General features: G+C 44.0%; 1 protein-coding gene across 6 annotated transcripts in view; it reads right to left on the bottom strand.

Moving 5' to 3' along the window:
• The window catches only part of PLS3 (plastin 3), a 93,296-nt gene extending 80,855 nt beyond the window's left edge, over positions 1–12,441 (bottom strand). For 2 of the 6 annotated variants that reach the window (XM_043570567.1, XM_043570570.1), the window contains exon 1: positions 11,320–12,441. The gene's annotated coding sequence lies outside the window, so the exon portion shown is untranslated. Of the gene's footprint in view, positions 1–10,662; positions 11,055–11,319 lie in introns of all 6 variants that reach the window. The other 4 variants (XM_043570566.1, XM_043570568.1, XM_043570571.1 and 1 more) reach the window with 3 other exon arrangements.
• Positions 12,442–13,762: the final 1,321 nt, after the last annotated feature.

The raw sequence follows: 13,762 nt of genomic DNA, 5'->3' as shown, positions 1-13,762 counted from the left end.
AGAGCGAGTGGGGGAGGGGCAGAGAGAGAGAGAGAGAGAGAGAGAGAGAGAGAGAGATGCAGGGCTCCAGCCCGTGAACTATGAGATCATGACCTGAACCAAGAGTCAGATGCTTAACCAACTGAGCCACCCAGGCGCCCCATCCTTCCCTTCCTCTTAACACAAATCTCTGGTTAGGGAAGTTTCCCATCTTTGGCTTGCACCTATAAATATACTCTAGTTTGCTTTTTTTTTTTTTTTTTGTCAGCAGGCCAACAAATCCCGGAACACTTTGATTCAGGGTCAGACACCCAACGTATGGGTCAGCTTATATTTTCAAACATGTAAACCCGTCAATATTACTTTTTGCTTATCTACAGTCATGACCATTTGGCTGTACTTGTTTTTTAATTATCCTAAGACGAAATAACACACTTTTCATTCTACGTAGCCACTTGTAAAAATGATTCAACTGTAGCTTTAAACCGGAGACCCACAAACTGCTCAAAATATTTGTTGAATGTGTCAGTGCCCTTCATCATTTCCTGGTTTTTGCTTTTGAAAACTTCCATTACAGGAAATAACGGGCATCATAAATCTAAGATTAATACCTTTTGGATTCAACCATTTCTAAAGGCCACACGTCTGTCGTCTTGGAAAGAAGTGGATTTCGTTTATAACCCTCTGCCTTCCCCAGCACTTGAATTTTTTTACTAGTTTATTTTCTCTTTTCTCGTATTTTTACCAAGGTAAACTTTTTAACATTCGCGTGTCTATTTACCCTACGGTAGTAACACTGAAGATTTTGAAGCTTTTTTTCCCCTCTTCCCCCGGTCAAGCATCAACATTACCTATTATTACCTTTTCTCCTGATCTAATTATATTTGTTAGTAGTAATAAGTTCATAATGGTCTCTCTAATGTATGAATAGAGTCGTGTTTCCAATGGTTCTTTGAGGGCAAACTCTTTAAACCGTTGGATGGCATAACTTCACAAAAGGATACACTAAATGGTAAACAGTTTTCCTAGCTTAAGTCAAGAAGCTTCTTCAACCTACATCGTTGTTAAAAATCTTCCCTATGTACAATAAAAAGCAATGGGAAGCAATATTTTCACAATGCCATTAAGTGAAGCAGAAAAAATAAACTCCCTGATTTACCCTGAATGGTGATACGTAAGGAAAAACAGTTTGAATTTGAGGCAAATGACCAGGTAGATATATAGACACCTGACAAGATCATCTAAGGCAACATTCATTGACCTGTAAAAGGGAAATATTTATGGAGCACCTACTATCCGCTAGTTTCTTTATAAATGTTCTCATTCGATTTTATGGACAACACTGAAAACAAGTCGTATTAGCTCCATTTTGTAAATGGTGAAACTAGAACTTCCCCAGTGTCACAGAGATATAAATTAGCAGAGCCCTTGGAACTCACATTTCAGGCTAAAACACATCCTGACTATAAAACACAGTTGGAGATGATCCCTCTGGAAAGAAAACACAAGGAGGTGGTAGGACTGAGCTGTCAGGTCAGACCCATCTTCCACGTTACTTCTGGGTCATCGTGCTATCGGGGCGGTGGCGCAGTCGGTTGGGCGTCCGACTTCAGCCGGGTCACGATCTCGCGGCCCGTGAGTTCGAGCCCCGCGTCAGGCTCTGGGCTGATGGCTCGGAGCCTGGAGCCTGTTTCCGATTCTGTTTCTCCCTCTCTCTCTGCCCCTCCCCCGTTCATGCTCTGTCTCTCTCTGTCCCCCCCCCCCCCCCAGAAAAAAAGCTGGGTCATCGTGCTATGTCCAGACCCGCATGGCACTTAGTGAGACTGCTGAACTGGGACAGGGGAGAGAAACATCGGGGGAGAGTCTGTGTATCAGCACGGGATACATTTAGAGAGGGACATGCAGTGTATGTACTATGAGCCATTCAAATATACAAAATATTTGGGTGTTTTCCCATTTTTTTAATGTTTATTTATTTTTGAGAGAAAGAGAACACGTGGGGAGGGGCAGAGAGAGAAACAGAGGATCCCAAGCGCAGAGAGCCCAATGCGGGGCTCAAACTCAGGAGCCATGAGATCGTGACCTGAGCTGAAGTCAGATACTTAACCGAGTGAGCCACCCAGGCGCCCCCCACTCCACCGCCTTCAAAACTTTTTTTTTTAGTATTTATTTATTTTTTAATTTTATTTTACTTACAAAAATTTTTTAATGTTTTATTTCTTTTTGAGAGAGAGACAGAGAGAGACAAACAGTGAGCGGGGGAGAGGCAGAGAGAGAGGGAGACACAGAATCCGAAGCAGGCTCCAGGCTCCGAGCTGTCAGCACAGAGCTGGACGCGGGGCTCAAACTCACCAACTGTGAGATCATGACCTGAGCTGAAGTCGGACGCTTAACCAACTGAGCCACCCAGGCGCCCCAATGTTTGTTTATTTTTGAGAGAGCAAATATACAAAATATTTGTTAAATCTAGTGTTTGTAATTTGGGGAGTCACCGCACACTGAAACTAGGCACAAATCAAGTGGCAGCATCAGAATTCCTACCACGGTTGGAGCTCTGCTTATGAATGAAATATAAAACTTTGAATTTGTTGAGTGACATCATGGTAATTTAAGGGACCAACAGCCTGAGACAAAAAAAAAAAAAAAAAAAGCCTATCGACAAACACAGTCATGTTACCAACTCCAAGATTAAAAGTTCCTTTGATATGGAAGGTACATGGTCACAAATAAGCTCTGTATACTTGAACTGAGTTTTAGAACAACCTGAAATCTAAAGGCAACTTAAAAATAAACCTGTCTCCCCTCCCCCATTAACAGTTCCGTTTTAAAAAATAGAACTTCCTATGATTGTATATACCCCACATGATTCTCCTTCATCCTGCTTCGCACCTGTGAAGTAGATCAGAGGAAACCAAAATATTTCCGAGACATATACTTTACCTAAACCAGCTTCAGTTTAGAGTCAAATACCATATACTATATAAAGAACAGCCTTTTTTGTTTTTGGAATACACTGGTTGCAATCGAAGCTCTTTTTTGCTTAAGCCAATGTTTAAAATTTCAGAGATTGTCAAAGGACTTCATCTTTAAAAACAAAAATCTTTGCCATTTCTCTTCTAAACATTTATCTCAAAGAAACAATCTGAGTTGCAAAAATGGTTTTGGCCCAAGGATGTTCACTGAAGCACTATCTATAAGAGATGGAAGCAACATAAACTTGCAGCAACGTGGAATTAGTGAAAAGAAATGATGAGATGCTCATTATGTGGAAGATCACAGTGATTTAAAATTTTTTCAAAAATATTTGATTACGTGAAAACATGTTCATAATGTAGTGAGTGGAAAGAAAGGAATACACACTGTAAACACAGTATCATCCCAACTTTTAAAATATCTAACTTTCTCGGTGAGGGATGGGCTAGCTGGGTGATGGGTACTGAGGGCACTTGTGATGAGCACCGGGTGTTGCACGTACGTGATGAATCACCGAATCCTACTCCTGAAACCAACGTCGCACTGTATGTTAACTAACTAGAATTTAAATAAAAAAATTAAAAAGAAAAAAGTACCTAACTTTCTTTCTACACTGGAAAAAGATAAAAAATATGAACAGGTGGTTTGATTATGAGTAATTTTCATTTTCTTTTTTATAAATCCTTTTATAGTTTCTCCTAACAGTTTTACAGTGACTTTGTATTTTTTAACGCAAAGTGATTAAAAAAATTTTAAGTATGCACTACTTAAGATACTTTTTCAGTAAGTTAAATCATACATGTGGATTATTATAGCATTTCCCATCATTCGCAGTTCTAGAAAACACTTTGCAGTCTATAATAGTAATTCTCTCTCACCTGAAATACAAGCCCCAAAATGCCAAAAAGAATAAAAAGAAATGACAAAAAGGGGAATACACAAGCTAGTTATGAAATACAGAAAAAAAATGCTGAAAAATTACACTAGTCTGTGAAAGATAGTGTCAATTACAGATTCAGTGTCAATTACAGAATGTTAATCTGCATGCAATACTATGTAATCAGCATATAATGAAGAATGCAATAATAAATATTCAAAGCTATTACACTGACTTTACAAATTTATTTCATAGAAGATAAAAACTTTATATATGCTATATGTAAATTATATCTATAATATATATATAATGGATATATATAATGTGTGTGTGTATATATATATACACATATATACACATATATATATATATACACATATATACACAGCTTAAAAGAATCAGAGTTGGATTTTCAATAAATGGGTTACAAGATTACAAAAAATAATTTGCTATTGAATCTTAAAAAAACTTTTTAATGTTTATTTACTTTTGAGAGAGAGACAGAGTGTGAGCAGGGAAGGGGTACATAGAGAGGGAGACACAGAATCCGAAACAGGTTCCAGGCTCTGAGCTGTCAGCACAGAGGCCCCCGAGGGGCTCGAACCCACAAACAATGAGATCACGACCTGAGCTGAAGTCCGACGCTTAACCGACTGAGCCACCCAGGCACCCCACTATTCAGTCTTTTAAAGCAGAGAGAGTAGAAATAAGAGATGAGATTTTATAAAAGACATTGACTTCTATTAGCAAAAAGAGCCCACTCTTCAGAAGTAGTCACATGGTACCAGGTTATTTCAAAAGTCCTTTAACTCCTGGCCTTTTGCTTATTTCATTTTAATTAAGTACTATCACTTTACAACTGCTTATTTCATTTTAATTAAGTACTATCACTTTACAAATGATATTTTGACAAATGCTATCGAATACCGTATGATTCCACTCATGGGTGCAATGTAAGAAACAAAACAAATGAACAAAGAAAAAAAAAGAAAAAAGTCTCTTAAATGTAGAGACTGGTGGTTGCTAGAGGGGTGGTAGATGGGGGATGGATGAAATAGGCAAAAGGGATTAAGAGCTCATTTCTGGTGCTGAGCACTGAGAAATGTACAGAACTGTTGAATCGCTATTATCGTACAGCCGAAACTAATATAAACACTGTATTTTGCTTATACTGGCATTTAATAGATAAAAACATAATTTTAACCAACCAAATAAAAATGCATGATAATGCAAGGAATGACAATGGTTAATGCACCAGCATATAATTGGCAAGGTGACAATAAACACTGAAAATTAATTCCGTGTTAACCGTTTTAAGGGTGGGAGGTAAAAAGGACACCTCAGAAGCCAGCTATCCAACTTGCTTTTCAAACACAGATCTACCTAACTTCTCATCTTTTCAGTGTTAATGATGGCACTCCACTTAAATATACAGATTATCTCCTCCATTAGGAGCTTTTCCAAACCTGCACTCCTTTAAAGGGTACTTGCTTAGGGAGAAGCACTTGGCTTTCTCTGTGGGCAGTTTTACACAAGACCTCCCATTGTGGGCAGTCACAAAACTAAGAATGAAGTAGGATAAGCCAAAGGATTCTGTAATGATTACCAACAAACACTAAAATGCTGCTCAGTAGTTACTTGAGAAGGGGGGGGGGGAAACCCCATCACATTAATGGCTTTATCAGGCTGCCTGGCATAATATTTGAGAGGAAAAATAAACATATAAGAAACATATTACAGGGGCGCCTGGGTGGCACAGTCGGTTAAGCGTCCGACTTCAGCCAGGTCACGATCTCGCGGTCCGTGAGTTCGAGCCCCGCGTCGGGCTCTGGGCTGATGGCTCGGAGCCTGGAGCCTGTTTCCGATTCTGTGTCTCCCTCTCTCTCTGCCCCTCCCCCGTTCATGCTCTGTCTCTCTCTGTCCCCAAAATAAATAAAAAACGTTGAAAAAAAATTAAAAAAAAAGAAAGTATTACATATAGGTTTTTATTCTCTTGTCATTAACCATTTCTCTTATTTTTCATTTTATTAGGTCTGCCTTTATTTCTCCTTTGCTTGTAAAACTGGAGGGCTGGAGAATATTTACAGACAAGTTAAAATGGGGCGAGACCTCAGTGATGAGATTTCTACCATTTCCGTAAAACTTTGTCGACGTTTTAGCGTTTCAGTGATATACTGTTCCAGTACTTTGATTTTATATAGCACCTGTCTGCTGAAGAACCAAGGCTCACTTATCCATATCTCACTTATCCTTTCAGCATGCCTGGGAAATACATAGATTGGAAACAGATGGCTTAATAAAGTAAGATCCAAACATGAACACCGAGAACTTGTGTGATTTACCTACACTGGCCTGTGTGTCCCAACCGTAGAGAGCGAAAAGCCGCTGCCTTCCATGCTCAGTGCCTTTTCCAATAAACGACACTACCTCCTTACCATCAAACACATTTCCAGACCTTTAAGAAAAACGAAGCTTTCCTGAAGCTACCGGTCTGCCAACAAGGTATTTAGCTTGGTTCCATACAGGTGCATTAAAAATTTTTAAATCAACTAATGTAACTGAAATAAGCCAGACTATAACTATCTGAAAAAAAAAAATCCAAGCAAAACAAAAACCTGGAGTCATGCTCTCAGCCGTATAAATGAGAAAATGCAAAATGTATTCAATGTTAGTTAGCAACATAAGCTTAAGTGACTTTCTCAAGGTCAAAGTAGGAGTCAATAGCAGAGCCATGTCTAGAATCGAGTTCTTCTGAAGCTAAGTCCAACATACTTCTCCTCTAGTATTTTAATTTTCACTTAAAGGCATTGTTTTTTCCTCCCTAAAACATTTCATACTGACAGTTGCCTTTTGAGTGCTAAGATGAAGGTAAATTACATATTATTAAGCATATTGAATTTTTATGACCTTCTAAGACTGACATTTCAGGATTAGACAGTTTATATTTTTAAGCCATAACTATAACCAAAGCTGTATCATAACTAAAAACAGCTAGGGCTGACCATTCGTATCTAAAATAGCTTCCAACAGTGTAATGTATCCGAAAAGCTTTTGAAACCTCCCACACAGTGAAGGTACATTCTAGGGTATATCATTCTCTAGGATAATCACACAGACTCAAAACATGATCTGGCTGTTTTCTTCTAAACTGTGTTTTATTAGTTTCACAGATCAAATTTTTCCCGCTCTGGATTACTCTTAACCAAAAGAAAACTTATTATATGAGCAAACATGAAATGATTCTAAAACCAGATACCCAAGTTGTCATGTACTGATAGATGCTCATTTTCAATTTTATACCAGCATCTTTTGGAATCTGTCCTAAACAGCAAAAAAGAGTTTAGCAGTCATGTTTCACCTAGATTGGGCTACATGAAATACAGTAAGAAATTCATGACTTTATCATATGTGGTAAGAATATCATGTCAGTAAATTTCTTGGAAAGGCAAGTGGAAGTAATGCCTAAAACAGAATATGGAATCATGGAAAGTGGTCTTTCTTCCTATTTCCCGGTCAGTTTCCCCAAAAAGAAATCACTTTCGTTCTCCAGCACCATGGCCAAGCTACCCCTTCTTTTCAGTAACACTCATGTGGTTTGCCAAGGAGCAAAATTTCATTTGGTTCAGATAGTGCTCTGGATACTGACGTTCTGCCAGTATAAACAGTTGGGTCTAATGTGCATGTAACCATTTGTAGAAGAGATGTAATCTCAACCAAAATATTACTTACCAATTATAATTAATCCTTCCACCCAAAATGCCGTAAGCCAAGACATTTTCAGCAACGGTATCTAAGTGATGGTATCAGACTAGAGACCCTGGACTTCAGTGTGGAGTGTCTGTACTAAGTCAAGGCAGAGCATAATTTGGCTCCCTACCCCAAATAAAGAAAGAGGTTGATAACTTGCTAGATCTAACAGAGATTCAGAATTAGACTCACAACCCCCTGATGGTAAAACCTGAGTTCACTAAACGATACCCCCCAAATGAAGTCAGTAACAAAGTCAGTGGTTTTAAATGAGCGCACATCTGAAGACAAATGACATGCTGTGTAGGCTGAGAGCCTAGAGATGATCCCGTTTTGACATGAGTTAATATTTTTTATGAGTTTTTTTACGTTCATTTATTTTGAGAGACTGTGTGCGCACCGCCCCCAACCCAGCTGTCAGCAGGTGGATCCCACCGCGAGATCATGACCAGAGCTGAAATCAAGGGTCGAACACTTAACTGACTGAGCCCCCCAGGAGCCTTGGGTTTAATAATATTTTGAAAAGGGCTCATCTCCCTTCCACTTCAACCTCATTGGATAGTTGTACTCTCTTTCTGAGGTTAAATATTTATTAGGAGTTCAATCTAAAATGTTATTATCACCTCACCTCCACTAGGGGGTTCTATCAACCAGCATAGTTAACTCCAATAACCCAGGTGTAGCTTAAATCCACTTTGAGCTAATCTGTGCCACAGGGCTAGCCTTGGGGTCAGAACTACATGCTTTAGAGGAGTTCTTGTTTTTAGGCTCAGGAACCCAAGCACAGCACAAAAAAAAAAAAAAAAAAAAAAAAAAAGTGCTCAAGTCGCTCCGAGGTTGCTGCAGTGGACGAGGGGTTATTTTGGCTAATGCATACAAAGCCAAAATGTCTTAACTGTTCCCAGTTTCATTTATAGCTGCCCTAGTTTCAAGGCTGAATATGTATCAACTGGGTCCATTTTTGTAAATAAGGAAAGCTTTTAAACTCCTGACCTCAGAGATTCCTCTGCCCACTGCCCGCTTTTATTTTTTTTTTTCCTCTGCCCATTTCAGTACTCTGGGGTATATTCTCTATCAGCCCTGCCACGTTTTTCCAACAGCAACCTTAACTTGGGCCACCTGGGCAGGTAATGGTCATTATGGGAGTCGTTTCAGGGTCCTCTCATTACTGCATCAAGAATCTGATGGCTAAAGATACCGAGTGGCTCAGTTGGTTGAGCCTCCCACTTTTTTTTTTAATGTTTTATTTTTGAGAGAGCACAAGCGGGGGAGGGGCAGAAAAAGGGGGACAGAGGATCAGAAGCGGGGCTCTTGGCTGACAGCAGCGAGCCAACGAGGAGGTCCCTCCCACTCACGAACCCGGAGACCATGACCTGAGCCAAAGTCTGAAGCTCAACCAACTGAGCCACCCGGGCACCCCAAGCCTCCCACTCTTGATTTTGGCTCAGGTCATGATCTCCTGGTGGTGACATTGAGCCTCAGCCTTGGGCTCTGGTCCGACCGTGCAGAGCCTGCTTGGGATTTTTCTCCCTCTCTCTCTGCCCCTCCCTGCTTGTAGGAGCCTGCGCCCTGTCTCTCAAAATAAATAATCATTTAAAAAAGAGACACTTTTTTAAAAAACAGATTCTGACAGGCAAAGTCGCAACCAGCTCAACTTATCAAATTTAGAATCCACAGTTTTTGTGCCTGATTTCTGATCCAATTAATTCCAAACCACAAATAACTGGTGGTTAATTTTAGTCAAGAAATGATCCATCACCTTCAAGTAGATGCCTAATAAAGAGAACAGTTCAATCAGAATATAGGCCAGAACCAGGAATATGGGTAAATCCTAATTTTTTTTAACACCATCTTACAGAATACAGCTTCAAAAGTATCATTTAGGCATGAGGTGGGTGTAAATTAGAAGGACGATTTTCCTAGAAAATAATCAGTAAGATATGCTTTGAATTCAGGAAAGCCTTAAGTAGATTGAAAGGCCCCTTGGGAGGTATACGTCCCAGCACAAACACAGTTCAAGCCCTTATTTCAAAAACAGCTCCTGTCTTTATTTTGGGTAAAATCTGAGCACCAAATTCCCTTTCTGTTCCCCTCATCCAAATCCAAGCAGAATTCCCTGGAGTACGGGCTAGCTCACACCCCCCCCCCCTCTGCTTTTTTGTCGCGGTTGTTTTTGGAAAATGGGCTTCAGCCATTACATTCCAGTTTTAAAGGCAAAAGAAGTCATGTGACCATTACCCTAGGGGCATCAGAGATTTGCGGCACGTGATGCCAATCAGCAAGTGTGGGACATCGGTCGCTTCGGTGGAATTCACTGTAAATTGCATCTCCGGGATCACGTTGAGGCTCCCAAACACAGTGTGACATCGGTAAAGTCGAGCTTAAGTGCTTACCTCTCAGGAGTCTGTCATTTCGCTTTACGTTTTCTACCTACAGTGCGGCCAGCCAGGCTCTGTGCCCCCACTCCACCCCCTCCCTCGAAACAGGCCAGGCACCCCCAGCATCCCGTCGGGGTGATCCTATGCGGTGAGGCTCTCCAACGCAGTTAGTTCTAAGCCCAACCTGCACCACTAGGGATGGTGTGCAGAACTGGTGAGGAGCAAGAGGCAGCGCGTCGGGCAAGTGTCAGAAAGCATTAACCTCATTCCACCTCCCAGCCTGGGATCGTCTCCGGTGCTGGAGCCGGGCCGTCGGAGCCGCCAGCACGCTAGAGCGGTAGCAGCGGCGGCGGCAACTTTGGGACTGGCAAGAAGCCAGGGAGGGGGTGGTCAGCGTCCCCCGGCCTCTTATTAGAGCGCTTAAGTACCGCGGGTGGAAAAAAGTAAACAGCGGCAAGTGCAGCTGGGGGGGGGGGGGGAGGCGGGGAGGGCACATCACCCCCTCCCACTGCCCCCGCCGCTCAGCCTCTCAGGGAGCCCCGGGAGGTCCCGGGCTCCCGCTGCCCCGACCGCGCGCTCGGGGCTACAGAGCCCGAGGAGCCGAGCAGGGAGCAGCCCGAGGGCGCGGAGTCGGGGGAGACGAGAGCCGAAAGGTTCTGCCCTACTGGCCCGGAGATGTTGTGCTACTGAAAGGAAAAAAGTGCTTACTCATAGGGAGATGCGGTGCGACCGCGGCGCTCTCGCGAATGGCCAGGGAAACGAGCGGGAGGCCGGCAGTCGGAGCCCCGCTAATTTCCCTGGGCCAAGGCAGCCGCTCAGCGCCCCGGAACTGGCGTGAGCCCGCGAGGTCAGCCGAGGCGGGCGAGCCGGGGCTGGAGGCGTCGCAGGCGGCCGGCTCCGGGATTTCCTGAGTCCGGGGCGGGAGGGAGCGGGGGGCGGGGGATGGCAGTAGCCGGGGAAGGACGACGGAGGGAAGTTAGGCGCTCGGTTTCCACTTCGGGGCGGCCGCCAAGGAAGGGGAGAAGGGCAAGGGTTGGCGTCCAGGACTGCAGCCGCAGGTAGGCAACAAGTTAAGAGCAACTAGCGAGAAAGCACCATCCCTGCGGTTAAGAGCAGAAAACGTGTTTGCGGCGGGTGGTCGTGGGGCCCGCTGTCACTCCCACCCATCGTGGTTGCCAACGATCGCTCTGGCGCCCGAGGGCTGGCTGGGACTGGAATTTTTGCAGCCCCCTCTCCGCGCCGCGTCCCCGCGCGCGGGGCACGTTCCGGCAGAGGTGCCCGGAGATGCTCTCCCCGGGACCCACGCCTGCCCACGCCCCGGGTACTCGCTCCCGTCGTGCCCTCCCGTGCCCACAAAGCACTTACATAAAGTCGCAGAGTCCCGGATCTGGCCCGACAGCCTCCGACCGACGCGCCCGGACAACTTCTGCCTCTCGGAATCTTTGCGGCAGTGGTTCTAAAGCCAGCGCTCCCTCCGCCCCTCGGCCGCCGCCATTGGCTCGGGTGGTGCTAGCCCTCGGCCTGGGAACCTGGAAGGGGATTGGGCCACGAGCCTGTCACATCAACTGGGTGGGGAACTGGGAGAAGAGTCGCCTGGGTGGACACCCCGGTGGGATGGGGACTCTAACTCTGCGGCGGGGAGCGGAGACCGGTCCCTCGCGCCGGCTTCTCCCCCTCCCCGGCTAAAAAGAGATTAGAAGTCCACAGTGCCTGACTTGGCGTAATGTGCAAAAAGGGGAAAAAAAAAAAAAAGTGGAAACAATGTAAAGATGTGAATGTTGGGAATGGGAGTTTGAAAGTCACTAAGCCCCTATTTAAGTCTGAGGGTACAGTTTTTCCCCCTGAATGGTGAAGAGAGCCTGGGCGCGGAAAGGGACATTTCTAGTAGTTTCGACTGTTCGGATCAGCCCAGGTGCGAAACAACGCAGAGGGGAAACCTCAGCAATCTTCCCTTTAACCTTCCGAGGTCCAAGGGGCAGAATACGGACGGGACCGGCTCTCGGGTCTTTGGTTTCGTGCCAAGTACATCGTTGACCCCAGTCACCTTGTGTGGCCGCTTTGTCCAAGCGGCAAGGGGTGAGAAGTCGAGGTGGGAAGGCATGGTGCAAGTAACCTCGTTCCGCTCGGTTGGCTGGAAATGGATGTCAACTCTCATCCGTCTCTTTCCACCAGAGAAAACTTGGGAGACGCGCTTCCCGGAATACCTTCTCTGTTACCCAGAGTACCCTTTCTTCTTCTTTGCCCAGCAGATTGCCTCCAGGTTACCACAGCTGGCTTCTTGCAAGAACAGACGCGGAGGTTTCCCCTCCGGATCTGCATTCCAATCCTTTGGCTCGCTGCAGGTCCAAAATCAGCTCCGAGGGCCAGAGTTGGAGGGATTCTCCAGGGTCAGGTCAAGGGATTGGCTTGTGGGACAGCTGCGGAGGAGAAAGTCTAAGCCCTTTCCCGTTCCAGTCGTAACCATTTTGTTCCGGAAATGTGTGCTTGGAATTTTTTTTTTTTTTTTTTTTTTTTTTGCGAATTTACAATGGGTTCAATTGCATCCCATTTTACACGCATTTTAGGAAAAATGCTAAATTAAGAGTGGCCTCAAAAATTGAATGCTCCTGTAAAGAAGCCCCCGCTTGATCTGCTGTTATGAATTTGCTTAGAGAAATTAACCCGTAGTGAGTGCCCGGACTTCTTAAATGGGAAGAGGTACGGGGGTCCATAGACTGCCTAAAAGCTACATGACCAGAGAAGGACTTGACACAGAGAGGCGGGAGGAGGGAACCTGGAAGGGGATTAATGATTAACCAACTAGAAGGACTTATGAAAGGCACAGGAAGGTGAAAAAGAAACGAGAGGGCAATCATGCCTTCAGAAACATTGAGCTTCTGTTATGAGAGATTTCTTACTGGGTCAGGTTTGGGTCAGCACGAAAATACTGGTTTCAGCATGTTGCTGTTACATTGACCATGCCACACACATTTACAACAGGCTCCAGAACGAGAATCCTGGCTTCCAATAATTGGCCCAAGGTTTGGTATGGTTTCTATAATTCTTTGCACAAAATCTCTAGACACACTGAATATGGTACTTCAGTTGTCCACCTTGCATCAGTCACCACGGAAAAGCTTCCACCTGCTTTTATTTATTTATTTTTAATGTTTATTTATTTGAGAGAGAGAGAGAGAGAGAGAGAGAGAGAGAGAGAGAACAGAGTGTGAGTGGGGGAGGGGCACAGAGAGAGGGAGACACAGAATCCGAAGTGGGCTCCAGGCTCTGAGCTTGTCAGCACAGAGCCTGTCGCGGGGCTTGAACTCACGAACTGTGAGATCATGACCTGAGCCGAAGGTGGCCGCTTAGCTGACTGAGCCACCCAGGTGTCCCCCCCCCCCCATGTGCTTTTAGACTTAAACATACAGACTTAGCCATAGCTTAAGGGGACTCTGCAAGCTAAGTTTTCCAGTATGGATATATTTGTCTCAATTACTTCACTTAATTTTCTACTTTCGTTTACTTCTCAAGTTTTAGAATTTGCAGTAAGGGAAAATATTAAGAACCCTATGCATATGCTATTTTTGCTTTCCTGTTTCTTAATCAGAAAAGCTTACATCGGAAACTTTAATAAAGGTCTTTGTTCACCACTAATTAACAATGAGGTTGTCAGAATTCAGCAAGAGTTTGTTGCCAAGAAATGTCACTTTATTTTTAAAATTTTTTAATGTTTATTTATTTTTGAGAGAGAGAGAGAGAGAGAGAGCAATCAGGGGAGGGGCAGAGAGACAGGGAGCCTGCTGAAGCAGGCTAGGCTCCAGGCTCTAAG

The sequence above is a fragment of the Prionailurus bengalensis genome, chromosome X, assembly GCF_016509475.1.
Source record: "Prionailurus bengalensis isolate Pbe53 chromosome X, Fcat_Pben_1.1_paternal_pri, whole genome shotgun sequence".
Lineage (NCBI taxonomy): Eukaryota > Metazoa > Chordata > Mammalia > Carnivora > Felidae > Prionailurus > Prionailurus bengalensis.
The sequence above is the reverse complement of the archived record's forward strand: the minus strand, read 5'-3'. Positions and strand labels throughout refer to the sequence as shown.